At 39.4% G+C, this 21,171-nt stretch overlaps 1 protein-coding gene and 1 long non-coding RNA gene across 3 annotated transcripts in view; one reads left to right on the plus strand and one right to left on the minus strand.

The window, feature by feature from the left end:
• Positions 1 to 21,171, minus strand: part of LOC130914519 (RNA-binding motif, single-stranded-interacting protein 3-like) — a 227,298-nt gene that overhangs the window by 171,999 nt on the left and 34,128 nt on the right. The gene's annotated exons all lie outside the window — the stretch shown is intronic.
• Positions 13,129 to 15,772, plus strand: LOC130914520 (uncharacterized). The gene is made up of 4 exons (XR_009062948.1): positions 13,129 to 13,212; positions 13,282 to 13,343; positions 13,724 to 13,827; positions 14,996 to 15,772. It is a non-coding gene; the product is annotated as an uncharacterized LOC130914520 (long non-coding RNA).

Here is a 21,171-nt window from a genome sequence, read left to right on the forward strand (position 1 = left end):
TCAATGGTCTGTATTCTATCAGAGGCGCTTTATGATGTATATGTTGAGCTTTATTTGTATGTGTGTGGCGTAATTGTACATATATTTTCTATTGGTTGACGAACGAGTTTCTCCTACTTTTTAAGCTGACTCTGCTAACTAATGTATTGCCAGGGATAAATTCATTAAGTCACTACCTCTTTTAAATTGTCAACTCTTTCAGAGGCCCTTTGTGACGTACACACTCATCTGTATTTATGAGTATTGGTAGACGACCGGCTTTCACATGCTTATTAGCCCGATTTTGTAAGCTTTGGACTAAGGTATCCCCCACATTAAAGAGTACTAAGTCAATGCATGTCAACCTGTATTCTTTACACTGAACATTGCCATCCATTTTTTCTGCTGCTCTTGGTCCTTGGGGAAACCATGCTGCACAACCAACCATCAAAGGCCACTGATCTATGAATTGTAATTTGTTAGGTGTAAACAATGAACCAAGACACCAATTTCACCAATTGTTCAATAAAAAAAGATTTTCTTCATCAAAGGGTAATAAGTTGTTATTGTTATACATTACACAATGTTGAGGAAACTAATAAAATTATGTTCCTGTCTTGTAATCATTTTGTGTTACTTGGGTCCAAATGAAAAATACCTAAACAGGTACAGGTTTGGTTTGCTAAAATTAGAGGATATTTTCAAAGTTTAGTTAAGTTATGCAGGAAATATTTGTTAAATGTCATTTCTTTGTGTTTCAGATCAAACTAAGTCTATAAAATAAAAAGGGAAATGTACACACACAAATAAAGCATTCGAAAGTGCAACAGTAAAGAAAAGTGGAAAATAGAATTTAAAAGTCGTGACCAGAAACCCAAACTTTTTGGGAAACAGAAGTTTTTATATGTCAATGCGACAAAACAAACTAGGAACTACCACTTAGAACTTGGAAACAAAATGTGTTATACATGGTGTTAACTTTAATAAATTACCACAGTTAGGTGAATCAAGGAAATCTAGACATTCTCTGGAAAAACGGTATTCTAGTTGTGAAAAAAGAAAAACGTAAATCATCATGCATTTCAATGTAAAAGTCGATTTCCCGTGCTAATGCTAACACAAACATGATACTTTCACACTATATGGGAAAGTTCCCTTCTGTGTTAGAGTTTACATAGTTTTCAGTTGTCGCTTTACCACTCCAAATGTAAAACTAGCACTTACATATATGTCATAATGCAATGTCATAATCAAACAAGTACTTAGATACGTGACTTTATCCATTTTTCCATAAATGTCGCAATTACCGCTGTCAGTTCCATTGCAAACCACTACAGCGCTGCTTGTGCTTGGAACTACTCGCGCCCTACATGAACCACGTGACCACCCGCGGCGACATCAAAGAGTGTAGTAACCCTCTTTACTTGGCCCTGGCCATTACTAACTACTTACAGTGGGGCAAATAAGTATTTAGTCAACCACTAATTGTGCAAGTTCTCCCACTTGAAAATATTAGAGAGGTCAGTAATTGTCAACATGGGTAAACCTCAACCATGAGAGACAGAATGTGGGGAAAAAACCCCAGAAAATCACATTGTTTGATTTTTAAAGAATTTATTTGCAAATCATGGTGAAAAATAAGTATTTGGTCAATACCAAAAGTTCATCTCAATACTTTCTTATGTACCCTTTGTTGGCAATAACGGAGGCGAAACATTTTCTGTAACTCTTCACAAGCTTTTCACACACTGTTGCTGGTATTTTGGCACATTCCTCCATGCAGATCTCCTCTAGATCAGTGATGTTTTCGGGCTGTCGTTGGGCAACAAGGACTTTCAACTCCCTCCACAGATTTTCTATGGGGTTGAGATCTGGAGACTGGCTAGGCCACTCCAGGACCTTGAAATGCTTCTTACGAAGCCACTCCTTTGTTGCCCTGGCTGTGTGTTTGGGATCATTGTCATGCTGAAAGACCCAGCCACATCTCATCTTCAATGGAAGGAGATTTTCACTCAAAATCTCTCGATACATGGCCCCATTCATTCTTTCCTTTACACAGATCAGTCGTCCTGGTCCCTTTGCAGAAAAACAGCCCCAAAGCATGATATTTCCACCCCCATGCTTCACAGTGGGTATGGTGTTCTTCGGATGCAATTCAGTATTCTTCCTCCCCCAAACACGAGAACCTGTGTTTCTACCAAAAAGTTCTATTTTGGTTTCTCTGACCATAACACATTCTCCCAGTCCTCTTCTGGATCATCCAAATGCTCTCTAGCGAACCGCAGACGGGCCTGGACGTGTACTTTCTTCAGCAGGGGAACACGTCTGGCAGTGCAGGATTTGAGTCCCTGGCGGCGCATTGTGTTACTGATAGTAGCCTTTGTTACTGTGGTCCCAACTCTCTGTGGGTCATTCACTAGGTCCCCCCGTGTGGTTCTGGGATTTTTGCTGACCGTTCTTGTTATCATTTTGACGCCACGGGGTGAGATCTTGCATGGAGCCCCACATCGAGGGAGATTATCAGTGGTCTTGTATGTCTTCTACTTTTCTAATAATTTCTCCCACAGTGGATTTCTTTACGCCAAGCGTTATACCTATAGACCCCTATCACCAATGTCACACAATCACGTGATCGCTGTATTGTGCCACCATATTGTCCGTCATTATTTGTCCATATTGTCATTGATCGTAGTTTCTAAAGGTGGATTCACTTGCAAATTATGGAAGCCCCGGTGCTTTCAGACGCTGTAAACTCATTGGATGAGTTGCATAAAAGCCGTTATTTGGAAAAGCTTCGGTCGATCCAGTTGCCAGATCCATATTTGATGCCCAAACTGATGTTTCCTCCCGTCTGGTCCCGTCCCGTGCGTCAGAGCTCGTCCTGAGACCACAAAATTTTCAATCATACTCCAGTTTATGTCACTATGAGGAGTCGGGTACCCAAAATCGGCACCGGCCCGAATATAAACCGACATTTGGTCAGGTGAGCGTCACCGTTGTCACGATTGTAAAATGAAACTTAATCGACAACGGGCCGGCGTGTGCCGAAAAATAGCTGCCCCGCGTGAAATGTCCTCCCTGACAGGAGCGCTTATTTGTAACGCTTTATTGACTTGAAAACATCAAATGTTTTCATGGACGCCTTACCATAATGGATTTACGACTGTAAGATCAGTTTTAATTAATTACACAAAATATTAGTACTGTATTTTAGTAACAAATCGTTAACTGGGCCACATAACCATCTTTGAACATAAATGTATGGACATAAATGTCGACAGGTTTTTACGACCATATCCCAATGACAATCACACAGGTATGACATTTTTTAGTTCAAGCAGATTACAATAATACATATTCACGGTACAAGAAAGTCGTTTCCGTGTGGGCACTCCCGTCAAGGGGGACATTTCACGCAGGGCGGCTATTTTTTTTTGCACAACACCTGTTGTTGCGCTCACCTTCTTGCTGCGCTACCGTGGCGACGAGCTTCGTAGTCTCCATCTGATGATGTCTGCGATTGTGTTGGCATCATATTGATGTTTTCGCCGCTGTCTAACGGCTGTCGACACAAACGCATCATGGACCGAGTTAAAACAAACCGTGCTGCATGCTTTCGAGATTTGCCCTTTTAACAATGGGCACACAGCAACTACTAAAATGACCGTTTATCTTCTCTGTTACTGCAACCAACCGCCACACATGCCTTCACCCTTTTGATTAATCAATGTTAACGATTGTCAGGAAGGTTTTTGGGTTCGTTTACTAGGCGGTGATTCCTTAGACAAGCAGAAAAACACGCAGTAATAGGAGAAATGTACGCAGCGTTAATATGTAAACACGAGGAGCTGACGGACAATATGGCGGCTCTAGTCAGGGGGGCGGAGTTGTGACGTCACGTGATTGGGGTCTATTGTAGATTCGGTCTTCCAAGCATGGTGCAGGTCTACAATTTTGTCTCTAGTGTCCTTCGACAGCTCTTTGGTCTAGGCCATAGTGGAGTTTGGAGTGTGACTGACTGAGATTATGGACAGGTGTCATTTATAACGATAATGAGTTAAAACAGGTGCCATTAATACAGGTAACGAGTGGAGCCTCGTTAGAAGAAGTTAGACCTCTTTGACAGCCTGAAATCTTGCTTGTTTGTAGGTGATCAAATACTTATTTTCCACTCTAATTTGGAAATAAATTCTTTTAAAAATCAAACATTGTGATTTTTTTTTTCTCCACATTCTGTCTCTCATGATTGAGGTTTACCCATGTTGACAATTACAGGCCTCTCTAATCAAGTAGGAGAACTTGCACAATTGGTGTTTGACTAAAACCTTATTTGCCCCACTGTATTTTACAATTGAAATGCCACAATAAATCATTTTTTTTCTTTGAACGGTTTTCAAAAGCTTTATTTTCTCAAGTGTTAGGCATAAATTAATAAACTTTATTACATATTATTTTGAAATCGACTGGATCCACCGTATTTTTACACGAGTGGCTTCCGGCCTGCCCGATCCTACCTAGTAGTATTGACGGAGGACGGTCATGTCTCGCGTCAAATAATAAACTGCCGTTCGTCTCGAGTGTGACGCGTCGAACCACGTCTAGGACGTGTCTAAAACGCGGTCGCACTGCGACTTATTTGCACTCCCTGCTTGATTTGAACAGCCGTGTTTCATTGCGTTGATGCATTTTATGCCTTTATGCATTCTACAAGTGAAGCATCATTGCTGAATTCAGCATCAATACATTAAACATTTTTTAATGAAGTAACATCCAAACTAAATCGACCGTATTAAATTTGACTAGATCTCAATATATTTATCTTGACGTTGCCTGCTCCATGGGTCAAACATCATTCAGTCCTGCTCCACTTCTGACATCAACTGGCCCCTTGTTTGTTGTTGTTGTGTCTCTCTCTGTCCTAATTGAACTTTTTTAGAAATACTGGGAGGAAATATTTAGAAAAGAGAAAGAGAACATTGAGGAATGAAAGAACCGAGGGATGGATCATTCAAGCATCCTAAACTATGATCATTTGATGATCCCATATTATATAGCGAACATTCAAAATATAGCATGGTAACATAAAAAAAGACAAGGCCAGACAAAAAGAAGTGAATTATTAAACAGAATATTGTTTGGATAAAGGGGGATGCTAGATTTGGGAAGGTATCCAACTTCATCTTTGTTATTGCAGTAAATGTATGACATTCCCCCTGGCACAACTCTCTGTATGCTTGTGAGGTCCGTCAATTTGTAATACTGATAATGCTGTTATAATGATGAGAAGGAAAAAAAACAAAATTCACATTTTTCCTGGCTGCAGATCAAAGCATGAATTACATCCAGATTTTAAAGCAATTTTGATGTTTACCTCACTCTGTCGGCGCAATTAATAGATGAAAAATTACAACTCATAACTTAAATTTATAATTCAGTATTCCAGCATTCATACCCTGAGTAAAAGACATGGTTTGGCAAAAAAACAAAAGACTGAAATCGCAACATCTGTCAACACATTCCGCAATCATAACCCAGACATGGTGCGCACTTGCATTGATTTAAAAGCCTCATCAAATTACCTGGAAAAGGTTAAAAGTATCCATTACTGACTAACACGCTTTTGTTATTGTGCACACTGTGAAAAGGGGGATTGCAGCTGCTCAGAACAACAATCAAGCTTGACTTTATCCTGGAGGCGGAAATATACCACAATATTGCACAAAAAAACATTTAAGAGAAGAAATGTCTCAGTAAACAGCTGCAAGGTGGAGAAAGGCGATGGCATAAACAGAGAAAGTGGAATAAAAAATGTCTCGAATACACTTTACAAATACTCCATCACTTTTCACTTGGCCATTTGAGGGTAGAGTTTAATTTACAACTTTTTTGGCCACTCAGAACACGTAACCAAACTTTTTTTCCACTAATAAATACATTATCACATGGAGGAGAGGAAATCTTACAACAGTTTTAAAACTATTGTAAGACATTCCGTAATACTTGAAGACGTTTTCCAAGGACATGGGCACAGAGTGAGAAATAAAAAGGCAAAAGCGGAGAAGCAGAGAATACAAACAGATGCCTGGATAAAGAGGACACTGCAAAATAAGGTGGTGAAAGCTTTGTGAGGATGGCACGAGAGGCGACGGGCCACAAGGACACCAGAGAGGGCACTTCTGCCGTTGTTAAATCTATCCTTTATAAATACATTCTGGGGCTTTAATTGGAGCTGTGGCTTAATCCAGAAACATTTGCACACCTCTGGGATTCTTTTACCAGCCGAGCGACAGTTAAATGCGCTACAGTGTGGCAGTGCAACAGGAAAATCCCTTCAATCATCTATCAAAACAATGACAGCCATTATTATACTTAGTTGTTAGATTAACACTAGAAGTCCCAGAGAACTCTGCTACTCCTAACAGTCCCAAGCAATGGCCAATTTGGCCTCTCCTCCGAAAAAACCCAGAGGTGGCCTAAATGACCCAAGTGCTTTTGAATTAGCAAGTCGTTGTCCGACAGACAACAGCCGTTCATATGGAAATGCAACCACTTGTGTTGGTATGCGGCCCAAATGGAGGGGAACACACAACAGTAGTACTATTCATGTAATATTATGTGTCAGTTCAAGTCAAGCTACATTTATGGGGTTTTGCACATTTTAATAATGTGTATCATTTTACGAGTTTACTGTCGGAAAAAATATCTCTGACACTGTATTTGTGGGGCCTTTATATGCTAGCAATATTTGTTATAACAGTATATGTGTGATGCCTGCAGAAAATAGAACATTGAATCAGTATCAAATGTAAAACTGAAATAAGAGTCCGACGAAGTTAATTTTTGTCTTTTCTTCCTGGTATTTATTGATGCACAGGATTCAAACGAGTAATCACAGCAAATCAAAACTATCAAGTCAAAACGATGAAATACAATAGAAAACACACATAAATGTACCTCCAATACACCCTCTATCCTCTATACTGGACTTGTTGAAAGGCTATCAAGAATTTTTTTGTTTTCCTGGGACTACTTGGTATACAATGAGGAGCAATTATTTGCACTCCTTGTGATTTTGCAAGTTCACTCACTTTGAAAAGAGGTGGAGGTCTGAAATTTCAATCATAGATGCATTTCCACTCATAGAGACAATCTAAAAAAATCCAGAAATCACATTGTAGGATTTTAAAAATTTATTTGTTATATATTTTTATCTAATGGGGTTCAGTTCAAGTATTTGTGCACCTGAGAATCAGCAATAATTATGACACTCAAAGAGTTGTCATTCTACCTTAAAAAAAGTCCACCTTTACCCCACCCGTTTGAGCTCATAATTGTCACCTGTGCACCCCACAGTCAGTTATAATCCACCCGCTACCATGGGCAATACCAGAGAGATTTCGAAAGGCAGCAGGTAAAAAAATTGATTAGCTCCACAAAGCTGGAAAAGGCTACGGGACAATTGGAAAGCAGGTTGGTGAGAATAAATCAACAGTTGCAGCAATTGTTAGAAAATGGAAAAGGCTAAACATGACTGATAATCTACCTTGGACTGGGGCTCCATATAAAATCTCTCCTCGTGGGGCATCACTCATGATGGGAAAAGTGAGGCCGCCTAGAACTACATGGCAGGAGCGAAACCTTGCTGAGTGAGGCTGCTTTCTCTTTCGCCCAACCCCCTCCTCAGCTAAAGTAGCCTGACTTGAGCCTTTTTCGCCCAACCCCCCTCCTCATCTAAAGTAGCCTGACTAGTAGTCAGACACTTCTTTCTTACTTGCCTACTGCAGGTTGATAAATTTGTAGGTAGATTTGTGTATGTCTTAGTCAATCAAAAAAAAAAAAGGTTCCTTCAATCAAAGTATATATTTTCAATCGAAAACAAAAGTCACTTGAATGAAAGCAAAATGTGTTTGAATGCAAAAATTGCATTTAATAATTCTAATTTATTAGGATGTATTTGTTTGAATACCCTCTACTTGTTAAAAAAAACATTTTTGAAAAGATCAGTTAACAATTTGCTGTTGATATACATTGATATACATAGATATTCAGAAATACCACAACTAAGCACAACAGTGGTAACAAGAAAAACACCTCACATGAAATGGCTGGGAAAAAAATATGCAAGACTAGTAAATACCACTCTTGCTTCAGAAACAAGCTATCATTCAGGCAACTTTTGCATTCAAACACATTTTGCTTTCATTCAAGTGACTTTTGTTTTCGATTGAAAATATATACTTTGATTGAAGGAACCTTTTTTTTGGATTGACTAAGACATACACAAATCTACCTACAAATTTATCAACCTACAGTAGGCAAGTAAGAAATAAGTGTCTGAAACAAATTGACTAGTAGTCAGGCTACTTTAGCTGAGGAGGGGGTTGGGCGAAAGAGAAAGCAGCCTCACTCAGCAAGGTTTCGCCCAACCCCCTACACAGCTAAAGTAGCCTTACTTGAGTCTTTTTCGAGTCTTGAGTCCTACTTATGAAGATGGTATGTCCTGTATTGGAATTTTAACAAATACATATAAAAACAAATTTCCCATTTATTTTCAATGGCAAGTAATCAAGGTCCCTGTGATTTTTTTTACCATTTATCATGACAGCCCAATGAGATTGTATACCGCTAACTCTCATATAGGTGAATTTAAAAAAAAAAAAAAGTAAAAAATCTGACCTATGTTTTTTGGGGGAGGAATGAAAAAATCAATTCAATCAGTTAACATAAACATCTTTGATGTGAAATGTTTTATATTGTATATTTGTAATAACGTGTAGAACAAGAAAAGTAACATGTGTTACTTTGCTGAGTAACAATTTACTCTTACAATGAGGTAACTGAGTTACTTCTCCCAAAAAGTAATTTAGTTAGTAACTTGTAACTAATTACTTTTTGAAGTAAGATTGACAACACTGTGCAGTACATATTCCCTTCATAATAATTAGGACTATTAGGACATTCAGTCATTATTTCAGTGTGTTCAAAGAAACTGTTCAGGGCCGCTCCCTTCCACCTTCTCATGACACAAATTCTGTTTCTCTCAAAGGTTTTCACACGTTTTCTCGTACTAACTTCAGACAAAATGGCCACAATTCATGCTCCATTAGATCCAGTCATTCTAAACTATATACATGATCTTGCTTTAAACTCAAATTGCAGTTCTAAAGCGTTTTTTTTTTTTTTGCAAAAACATTTGGGCCATTTTTTTCTGTTTTTCTGTGTGGAGTATAGGAGAAGTAAGTTAAAAGTTTGTAAAAAGCGTAAAACTCAATAAATAAATGTAAATTAATAAATGTAGCTTGACTTGAACTGACAAAAACTATCATATGAAGTGTGCAACCGTGGTGTGTTCCCCTCCATTGGGCCGCATTCTAACACAATGTATGTCTAGTGGTTGCATTTACATATGAATGGTTGCTGTCTGTCGGACAACGACTTGCTAATTCAAAAGCACTTGGGTCATTTGGGCCACCTCTGGGTTTTTTAGGAAGAGAGGCCAAATCGGCCATTGCTTGGGAATATTAGGAATATTTGTCTTGGGGAAGGGCCGAGTCGGCCTTTGCTGGGTTTTCTAGTGTTAAAAACTTATGGGGGGCCGTTAGGGACATAATTCAGGATTACCTTTCACACACACTTATCAAACGTTCTCACACACTCTATTGAAACATTTTCTGCGCACGTATAGATGTGAGATTCTCGCACACATACATACGAGACGCGTGCACGAATACATGTGAAATATTTTTTGCGCACGCATATATATGAAATCCTTGCACGCTTACATGTGAGACCAGCGCGCGCGCATGTATATGAAATCCTTTCACGCTTACATGTGAGACCAGCGCGCGCGCATATATATGAAATCCTTTCACGCTTACATGTGAGACCAGCGCGCGCGCATATATATGAAATCCTTTCACGCTTACATGTGAGACCTGCGCGCGCATGTATATGAAATCCTTTCACGCTTACATGTGAGACCAGCGCGCGCGCATATATATGAAATCCTTTCACGCTTACATGTGAGACCAGTGCGCGCGCATATATATGAAATCCTTGCACGCTTACATGTGAGACCAGCGCGCGCGCATATATATGAAATCCTTTCACGCTTACATGTGAGACCAGCGCGCGCACATATACATGAAATCCTTTCACGCTTACATGTGAGACCAGCGCGCGCGCATATATATGAAATCCTTTCACGCTTACATGTGAGACACTCACGCGCATGAATGTGAAATCTTTGCGCTTATACATGTGAGACACTTATGCGCATACATGTGGAATACTTTTTGCGCACGCACACATGTGAAACAATATTTTGGGTGCCATGTTTGTACTACATGTCGAATCCATTTTGACTGGGAGTGGATGGAAAGGAAGATCGGATGTCTAACACTGTCATTACCAGCCGTGAAGTTAAAGCTGGCAGTATTTTATGCTCCTAAATGTTTCCCATTCAGAAACAGCTCTGTCAATACGTTGCAAAAATGAAACCTGGGTGGCTCAGGGTGCGTCATTGAGATTCGGCGTCTGTTGTTGTACGGCTGGCGCTGCATTAACTTACCATCACTTCCAGCGAATGTCGACAGAACGTGGGTCCAGAGCATAGCTGCAATCAGCACGAAGTACCGCAAAATATTTGCACAAATATATAGAAATAATGTATATATATACACATACATATATACACACATACACTATACAGGGTGATGAAAAAAAGAATGGGCCAAAACCATTGCGGTAAATTGGGGGGGCAATAACTACATTGACACAAGTATTGTATATTTTTGTTTTTATTTCATGCTTTACAAGTGCTCAATGTGACCACCAGCAGCATCACAGACAATCAAGCCGATATGACTTAATTCGTTAAGATTACTTACTTGTTAAAGTAAAAAAAAAAAAAAAAAAAGTAAGTACTTTAATTAAAAATGTAATAATTATAGTCTATTTCAATAATTTTGAAATGAATAAATGCGTGATGATTTTGGCACATTGATTTTTAATCACCCTGCACATACATCATATATATATAAAAATATTATATACATACATTCACTATATAAAATTATGTACACATAATATGCGGTCAATAAACTATACTGCGACATTTTATTCATAAACTGTAATACTGTCTTGCATCTGTGAATAAACACACAATTTGCACTTCAGCCTCCAAGGCATATTTATTTGGCAATTGGAAACGAGGGGGGGGGGGGGGGGGGTGCAACACTTTTATTTTACAGTTCCAATGGACTTCTTCAAATTTGAAATTTTACCTTTTTCATCAATCATATGCAAACTGATATTGACTATCAAACCATACTCGGTGTAGTAGTTAAAGTTAAAGATACATTTTTATATACATACTCATTAACTTAAGTACTGGGGATGGGGCAAGTTAGTAGCTCACATGTCGCTTACTGAATTCTCATCTCAGAAGCGAAACAAACATTATTTCTTTTACACATTTTAAACAACAAACCAACCAAAACAATACTGCGCTCAAACCAGTGTGGTATAAATAAATATAATAAAAATTATTTGTTGTTGTGTGGGACATTTCCAACACCGTATATCCAGGTCTGCTCGCGTTGTCGTTGAAGAACTGGTTCCACGATGCTAGGCTAGCTGCAAAGGCTACCCCACGATACATCGGCGTGCCCGGGCATCTGTCTCGGAGTGCCCGCGCGGCGTGCGAGAACTATACCACCGAGCCACCAATACTTGCAATGGAAGACGGGCGGCACGCTGAAATGAATAATCAAAGGGAACACAAAGAAACAGACGAGCATTGGCACCCACATCGTATTCATACCGTCATTGAGTGACAATTCATCCCGCGCTTCCTTGGTCGAAATCGATAAGAAACCTGGACTCGTCCACAATAGCGTCCCGAGGCCTCCATTTCAATGGGCCAAACACCGGAGGAACAGTCGACGCCCACGTCAATTGCGTCAGAAGCTACAATGTAGCTTATTGGTCAAACTAACGTCACCCCCTCACGATTTTACAAAATAAAAGCAGGCACATTATGTTAAATAGGAAAAGGGTGATTTTACACACCAAAAAAAAAAGGTCCACGACACATATTTAGATGATATATATGTATTTATTCTATTAAGAATGTTGCCAAGCTTGAATGATGCTTTATACAAGTAAAAATATATCGCTTCCGCCGTAAATACTTTTATTTTGAAAAGGACCAGTACAGCTTCCTACTATAAAATGCCTCGTATACTATCTACTGAAATGCCGTGCACTGTCATTTGTGAGATGCTCTTCTACACACAAGTGAGATTCTGTGCAGTCTCATTACTGAGAGCCTCTTATACACACAAGTGAATAACCTCTCACACATAAGACTGAAAAATATCTCACATTCCTTGGTCAAACGTTCGTATAAATGCATGTGAAAACATCTGTACAGATACGTATGACTTAAAAAGCTATCAGACATAAGTCTCGGTAATTATAAGTATCCACATTGATGCATGCCATTGAATTATAATAAATTGAATGGTTGAATAATCAAGAAAGCAAGATATTTTCATTAGCACATATATTTTAAGCTTGATAAAGATAGATCTAAATAAAGTTTAAGATTTTTTTCGCATTATTGAATAAATTATATTGTGTGTTTTAAACGTGGCATTAAAAAACAACAACAATAATATTAACAACAACAATAATATTACATTTTATTTTTAAGTGTCTTTCAGGACACTCAAGATTGCCGTACAAGGTAAAAGGTAAAAAATAAGTTAAAATACACACATACAGATAAAACCCACAACAATGTTAAATTAAAAAGAATAATGGAATTATGAGGAAGAAAGCCTGTCTGAATAAATATGTTTCAAGATGTTACTTGGCTGAGATTGTAAGGAAGTCCAAAGTATTGTGCGGCCTCATCAACATCAAATTATAATCGATATAAGGGTCAGCAGGGATGAAATCGAACTACATATTCACAGCCATTCAGTACTAGCCTACATTCTATAATGAAGTGGAACACTGATAAAGGTATTGTTTATGGTTTTTATTTAAAACTGTATTTTTGATGACTGCTGTTAGTTAAAACGTCCACTAGATAGCATTATATGATCTTGCATTGCACTAAAACCAGGTATATGAGCGTTGCATTTTGGGAAATGAAGATGCTATGAACGCTAATGGAGAAAACGCTAACGCTCGCGCGACCTCTTTCAAACCAAAGAAAAACTGGTAATGGTTTCGAAAAAACGTATTTCAATTTCATGTACGCGAAACCATAAAAGGTTGATTTTGTTGCAGACGAGTTCCAGACTGCTCTAATCAGCGAATTACATCTGAGTTCTGTGTGATACAAGTGTCTGGTGAGTTGCTATGCTTTATGCTACTATGCAAGAGGATATGTCATAGACACGTTTTCCTGTAGAGTTGAGTTACAAGATATTGTGTCTTTTCTTTGTCTAAAAAACAATTGGAGGAAATTGGAAATATAGTAAGATGTTATTTTTTCAAATACAAATAAGTTAATGTTGTATGTTGATGCATTTTTGGAAAGTATTATCGATAGGTGGGCTAGTATCAGTCACTGTACAATTCATGAACAAATAGTTAAATGTGGGAAACGACCAATTTTGACCAGTATTGTAGGTTATACTTGCCATGCTGTACATTCTATGGTTGGTTGAAAATTAAGTTCTTGATATGCAGATTGTTTGTTTTTAATTGCTGGATCTACATCTGACAGACAGAATTGATGTCAAGGAGGATTCGGCCTGATTCAATGAGGGATTGAGGACCAATTTTTTTCAACTTCAGCCAACTGTTGGAGCATCACCCAAAGCAGATAAGGTCACCTTCACCACAAAATTCTTCACACAATATACAGTCACACTATCCCGATAGTGCACACATACACTGAATAGTACAACAGACATTGAGGCACAGCAGCAAAAGACTTTGAAGGGACTGTTCAAATTCAATATTTTTTATTTAGATAGTTTGTGTATATTTTGGGGATTATATGATTTTGTGAGTTCTGTAGTACTTTGAATAAATGTTGTTGTTGTATTTTCTTACTAGCTGCCCTTGCTCCTTGAGTTGAACCTGTGTATATTGCTATTCCATACTTAGTAACATCAAAACAAAATTCTTGTTCACATAAGCAAAAGAAATTACTAGTGGGATGAGCAAATTATTGCTTGGATAAAATATTCTATCACATGCATTAATAACGATAGCAATTTATCTGAAAACTACCAGATTTGCTTTTTTTTTTATTACATTGTAACAAAGCTATCTGTGACAAGTCTCTGTCTTTGGTTTTAAAAAATTAAACGTTAAAAATATCCTTTCCAACCCTAAAAAAAAAAAAAAAAAAAATCATGTTATGTCTTTACAAGTTTTTGTTTTTTTCACCAACATATCAATACCTCTGGGGTTCTAAGTGGCCTTACCTTTTTGAAAATGTTTCTGAATATTCATAGGAAATGTATTATCTTTTAAAAAGTGTGCAGCAATGTATAACACCAAATCTTTCCAATCATTTTTTTCCTGGATAAAACTGTTAAATGAATCTAGAAATAATAGTGTGTATTTCTCTATCATTTTTTATACCGAAATGTAATTTTTGGAAAATTCTATTATTTTTAGCATTACTTTCGGAAAAAAAAAAAAGACTTGTGTAGTTGTGTGAGGTTCTCAGTTATGAGTGTGCACGGTATTTTAGTAGACAGTGTAAAAGGGCTGCATATTACGATTCATTATTGGGCCTTTTCCAAATAATACGTTAGTGCGACAGAAGGGATATATACAGTGGGGAGAACAAGTATTTGATACACTGCCAATGGGTTTTCCCATTGGCAGTGTATTTACTTGTATGAAGGATCAGTCAAGTTTGGCAATATTCTTAAAAGTATAAATACATATATAATATAAATATGGGTCATGGACCTGTTTATTTTTTGTATAATCACCTTTTTTCCTCTTTAACCTAATTTGCCTGCTTTTATTTTCTAAGGTCGTGGAGGAAAAGACGTTAGTTTGACCAATAAGCTACATTGTAGCTTATGACACAATTGAAGTGGGCGTCAACTGTTCCTCCGGCTTTTGGCACATTTAAATGGAGGCCAGTATCCGGACGAGTCCAGGTTACCTGCTGATATCGACAAAGAGAAGCACAGGATAAATTGCCACTCAGTGACGGTATGAATGTGGGTGCCAATGGTCGTCTGTCTCTTTGTGTACCCTGTGATTAATCATTTCAGCGTGCTGCCCGTCTTCCATTGCAAGTGTTGGTGGCTCGGTGGTAGAGTTTTCGCACGCTGCGCGGGAACCCCGAGACTGATGCCCGGGCACGCCGATGCATCTTGGGGTAGCCTTTGCAGCTAGCCTCGCATCGGGGCAACAGTTCCGCTACGACAACGCGAGCAGACCAGGATATACGGTGTTGGAAATGTCCCACACTACAACAAATCATTATTTTATCCACACTGGTTTGAGTGCAATATTGTTGTGGTTGGTTCGTTGTTTAAAATGTGTAAAAGAAATAATGTTTGTTTTGCATGTGGGATGAGAATTCAGTAAAACGGCATGTGAGGGACTAACTTGTCCCCCCCCTCCACAGTACTTAAGTTACTGAATATGTATATAAAAATGGATCTTAAGCTACTATACCGAGTGTGGTTTGATTGTCAATATCAGTTTGCATATGACTGATGAAAAAGGTAAAATTTCAGATTTGAAGAAGTCCATTGGAACTGTTTTGAAATAATAAAAAAAACCATCCCACCTTGTTTCCAATTGCCAAATATATATGCCTTGTAGACTGAAGTGCAAATTGTGTTTATTCACAGATGCAAGACAGTGTTTAAGAATAAAATGTCGCAGTAAGGTTTATTGACCACATATTATACATACATATTGTACATAATATAATTATATATAAGGAATGTTTGTATATATAATTTATGTTTGTACGTATGATGTATGTGTGTATGTGCAGGGTGATTCAAAAACAATGTGCCAAAATCACACATTTATTCCTTTCAAAATCATTGACATAGACTGAAATGATTAATGAAATTGTTAATTTGATAAGAAAGTCTCTTTATCAAGTAAGTTAACAAATTTAGTCATATCAGCTTGATTGTCCGTGATGCTGCTGGTGGTCACATTGAGCACTTGTAAAGCATGAAATAAAAACAAAAATATACAATACTTGTGTCAATGTAGTTATTGCCCCCCCCAATTTACCGCAATGGTTTTGGCCCATTCTTTTTTTCATCACCCTGTATAGTGTATGTGTGTGTATATATATACATTATTTCTATATATTTATGCAAATATTTTGCGGTACTTCGTGCTGATTGCAGCTATGCTCTGGACCCACGTTCCGTCGACATTCGCTGGAAGTGATGGTAAGTTAATGCAGCGCCAGCCGTACAACAACAGACGCCGAATCTCAATGACGCACCCTGAGCCATCCAGGTTTCATTTTTGCAACGTGTTGACAGTTAGAGCTGTTTCTGAATGGGAAACATTTAGGAGCATGAAAATACTGCCAGCTTTAACTTCACGGCTGGTAATGACAGTGTTAGACATCCGATCTTCCTTTCCATCCACTCCCAGTCAAAATGGATTCGACATGTAGTACAAACATGGCACCCAAAATATTGTTTCACATGTGTGCGTGCGCAAAAAGTATTCCACATGTATGCGCGTAAGTGTCTCACATGTATAAGCGCAAAGATTTCACATTCATGCGCGTGAGTGTCTCACATGTAAGCGTGAAAGGATTTCATATATATGCGCGCGCGCTGGTCTCACATGTAAGCGTGCAAGGATTTCATATATATGCGCGCGCGCTGGTCTCACATGTAAGCGTGAAAGGATTTCATATATATGCGCGCGCGCTGGTCTCACATGTAAGCGTGAAAGGATTTCATATACATGCGCGCGCAGGTCTCACATGTAAGCGTGAAAGGATTTCATATATATGCGCGCGCGCTGGTCTCACATGTAAGCGTGAAAGGATTTCATATATATGCGCGCGCGCTGGTCTCACATGTAAGCGTGAAAGGATTTCATATATATGCGCGCGCGCTGGTCTCACATGTAAGCGTGAAAGGATTTCATATATATGCGCGCGCGCTGGTCTCACATGTAAGCGTGAAAGGATTTCATATATATGCGCGCGCGCTGGTCTCACATGTAAGCGTGAAAGGATTTCATATATATGCGCGCGCGCTGGTCTCACATGTAAGCGTGAAAGGATTTCATATACATGCGCGCGCGCTGGTCTCACATGTAAGCGTGAAAGGATTTCATATACATGCGCGCGCAGGTCTCACATGTAAGCGTGAAAGGATTTCATATATATGCGCGCGCGGGTCTCACATGTAAGCGTGCAAGGATTTCATATATATGCGTGCGCAAAAAATATTTCACATGTATTCGTGCACGCGTCTCGTATGTATGTGTGCGTGAATATCACATGTATGCGTGCGAGAATCTCACATCTATACGTGCGCAGAAAATGTTTCAATAGAGTGTGTGAGAACGTTTGATAAGTGTGTGTGAAAGGTAATCCTGAATTATGTCCCTAACGGCCCCCCATAAAAACTCATCATATTTTGGTTATAATTTACAGTTAACTAAAGATACTGCATCAAGGGCTTTAAGCATAACCTGGAAAGTGATTTAATTAACAATTTAAGGCAATTGACTTTTTCAACTCAACTGAAAATGGATTCTTCACAATGACAGGTGGATCTCAAAAGGCTCAATCTTAAAGAAGAGATAAAGATTGTGGCCAAAGGAACGTAACATTTCAAAGTACAGTGGTACCTCGACATACGATCGTGTCGACACACGATCTTTTCGACATCCAACGTAAAATGTTCTCAAAATACAACGACATGACAGTGCCGCAGACGGATGCTTGGCAGATTTTCTTGTGCGAGAAATCAACACTGGTTTCGAAAAGGTTGGTACAGGTGGTGAAAAAAGAAGTTGAGAAAAAAGGGCGCCAGTGTTTCCCCTAGAATTTTTTGAAGCTGTGGTGGTGGGCTGCATCGCAGTCGGACAGCCTTACCATGTCGTGCCACGGCGAATTTTTTTTTCTCCATTATTTTTTTCCCTTAATAAGAACCATAACGAAGATATATTTGAAATATTTCATTAGCTAGGCTAATGTCGTAGCTCTCAGCTACGGTACATGTACGTAAAATGCGTAGCTGATTACAGCTACTTTACCCTACGTAATAATACGACTTTTTTTCTCGTAGCAATAGTACGACTTGCATCTCGTAGTGACTCAGGGGTTGGCAACCCAAAATGTTGAAAGAGCCATATTTGACCAAAAAATAAAAGATAAAAAACTGATACAGTATGTCGGGAGCCGCAAAAAATTAAAAGCCTTGTATAAGCCTTATAATGATAGCAACACTGGCTGTATGCATTGATACTAGCTTTATTAGCTTACTATCGAAATGACTAAGTTGGCTAGAAATACAAAATTAGCCTTCATGATTAAATGTTTATTTTCCCTGCAGTGGATCCTATAGAGCACAGGTGTCAAACCAATTCTAGAAAGGGCCTAGTGGGTGCTGGATTTTGTTCCAACCGATAACGTGCAGAGAGTTTAACCAATGAACTTCCTGCTGAAACAAGCAGCACCTGACAAAGTTTAACTGATTACACATGTAAAAGATCTAATTGGTGAAAAGGTGTCATCTTCATTGGTTGGAAAGCAAACCTGCATCCACTAGGCCCTTTCTGGAATCGGTTTGACACCTGTGCTATAGAGAATGATGCACCACGTGAATACTCTGTTGTACGATGCCACTACAAGTTTAACTTCATTACAATATTAATGAACTGAAAGAATGTTTGTGTCATGTTTGTCCTCCTAGAAATCCTATTAAAACAAAAAATATATTTCCCTCTCCCATCTTTTTCCATTTTCAAAAAAAAAAACCTCTGGAGCAGCGCTTAAGAGCTGCACGCGGCCCTAGAGCCACGGGTTGCAGACCACCGTCTTAGTCCTTCTTTTTCCTTTTATTTGGCCCTTATAAGTACTACATTACCACAACAATAACAGTCCTTCTGCCAACGGACCCATTTCAAGGGGTGGGGGATTCTAATAGCCGTGCAAAGAGTTTTACTAGATTCGGTGAGAAGGTGAATAGTTTTTTTTCAATGTTCGTGAACTAAATTTCCACACAAACGCACATCGAGTTACCATTAACTTAGCAAGGAGAGGTATGAGAGTCATTTTTCGAGTGTCCCAGAGCTCGCAAAACTTGAAAAAAAAGCGCATTTATCAAAGTTTCGTCAACCATAATTGCGTATATCCGTCAGCCGAAACAGCACAGATAAAGTACACCTGCCCCTCGTTGTCGAAGTTGGCGCGCCGGTGTTGTGTCGAAAAATAGCCACTCCGCGTGAAATGTTCCCCCTAACGGGAGCGCCTGCACTTCACTCGTACACACAGCTTTTTCTTACCAATCGGTGGACAGGGAAACGACTTTCTTGTACCGTGAATATGTATCATTTTACTCTGCTTGAACTAATAAATCTTGTACTGTGACCGGTGCTCTGAAAATAGAGCAAGGCTTCATTTTGGGCCCCGCCTCTCCGCGCAAATTCAGTCAAACTTTGCTTTCTGTCCAAGACGGCCATCCACTGCCCACTTTCGCCGAAAAGTCTGATCCAAACTATTGTAATGCCCCGGATATGGGGAAGAAGGAGAGAAGTCTGTATTGGCTTACCCACTTTATTGTGGTAACAATAATAAAGAAATATGATAACAAAATACCAGCGGGCTGCCAAGACATGCGACCTCTATCTCTCGCTATCTCGCTCGTTCTCCCAATCTTCCTACTCGTTCCCCTTGCGTCACAGCTCCCCAGGCCGATTGTCAAATGAGTTAAGGTGGCCCCGCATAGTTACGAACATTACAATACACAATGAATAGGTTTCCGCTGAACTCTTCACACTCGGCTGCTGCTAGTTTGAAACAGCCTTAAAAAAATTAAATAAATAAATAAAATGCATCTCATTTGCAAGGCGTGGCGGCTTTTATTTTGGTGTGGCGGTGCGCCACAATCTGTTAAATGTAGGGGAATCCCTGGGCGCTGTGACGTGTACGGTAGAAGGAGTCCTCTTCACTGTCCAGCCGTACTGTTGTATGAGAAGGACTAAGGATTCAGCTGATTTTGTGGATTAATTAGTTTATTTTTCACATCACGCCAGCGAAACGGCTGCAGAACAATGTTTCTCCACCAGGGAGAGGCGTGTTAGCCTTAGTGGGGTTTCAAAAGGTTCCCATTCACCGGTGGATATTGGGCAAAACAAGCCCTACTACTGTGGGACCATTGGACTTAAGAGGAAGTGAGTAAATATCGGGTTTTGTATTTTGTCAAATACTGGGATCATTAGTAGGTGGCTTGCATTATGTGGCTGACATGCTCCTTGTCAACTCGGCCGACAACACCGGCAGCTTGTCGCACATCCCCCCGCCAGGAGAGCACTATACTCGGCTTGTTGTCCTCTTCCTGTGCACGGTGTTCTGTCAAATTTTCCACCCGATCAGAAATTGCAACTTTGTGTTTAAAAATAGCTGCGAATACAGCGATTACAAAGGAAACACTACAAACTTTCTTTTAAAAAAAAAAAAAGGACTAATTACGTTTGATCATTGATTGGCATGTAAAAAGCTCTCCTCATACACATTGTCATGTTAGCTGCACAACAACTGCAGCTGCTGTCGTATGACTCTCGCTGTTTACGTCTTCGCCGTGTAGTAAAGCATTATTTTGCCATATTCGTGTTGACCATTTGGCAGCTACACGCTCCTTCAACGTCTGCCGGTTTGTTCGGCGGTCATTGTCCAGCTGCTTCCCCGGCGAGCTCTCCTGTCCGTAGTAGCAGGGGAACGAGCTGTAACTTGCTCTCCGCCAGGCGGGTTGCCGATCGGCGATGATGAGCCGGGCTAGTTTTGTGTGATTTTTGGCTTCGAAAATAAGACTTTGAGACTTCGCTCAGTTCGGGTTAGCATGTCAGCTATCTGTCACGCTTCTTGGTTTGTTTACATTCTTGAAGCCGGGGGGCAGGGAAATGTCAAAAGCCTGACTAACTACAGGGGCATAATATAGGGTTTGGGAGGTGCGACAGTAAAGGTGAAGTTGACAG

The sequence above is a fragment of the Corythoichthys intestinalis genome, chromosome 4 (assembly GCF_030265065.1).
Source record: "Corythoichthys intestinalis isolate RoL2023-P3 chromosome 4, ASM3026506v1, whole genome shotgun sequence".
NCBI lineage: Eukaryota > Metazoa > Chordata > Actinopteri > Syngnathiformes > Syngnathidae > Corythoichthys > Corythoichthys intestinalis.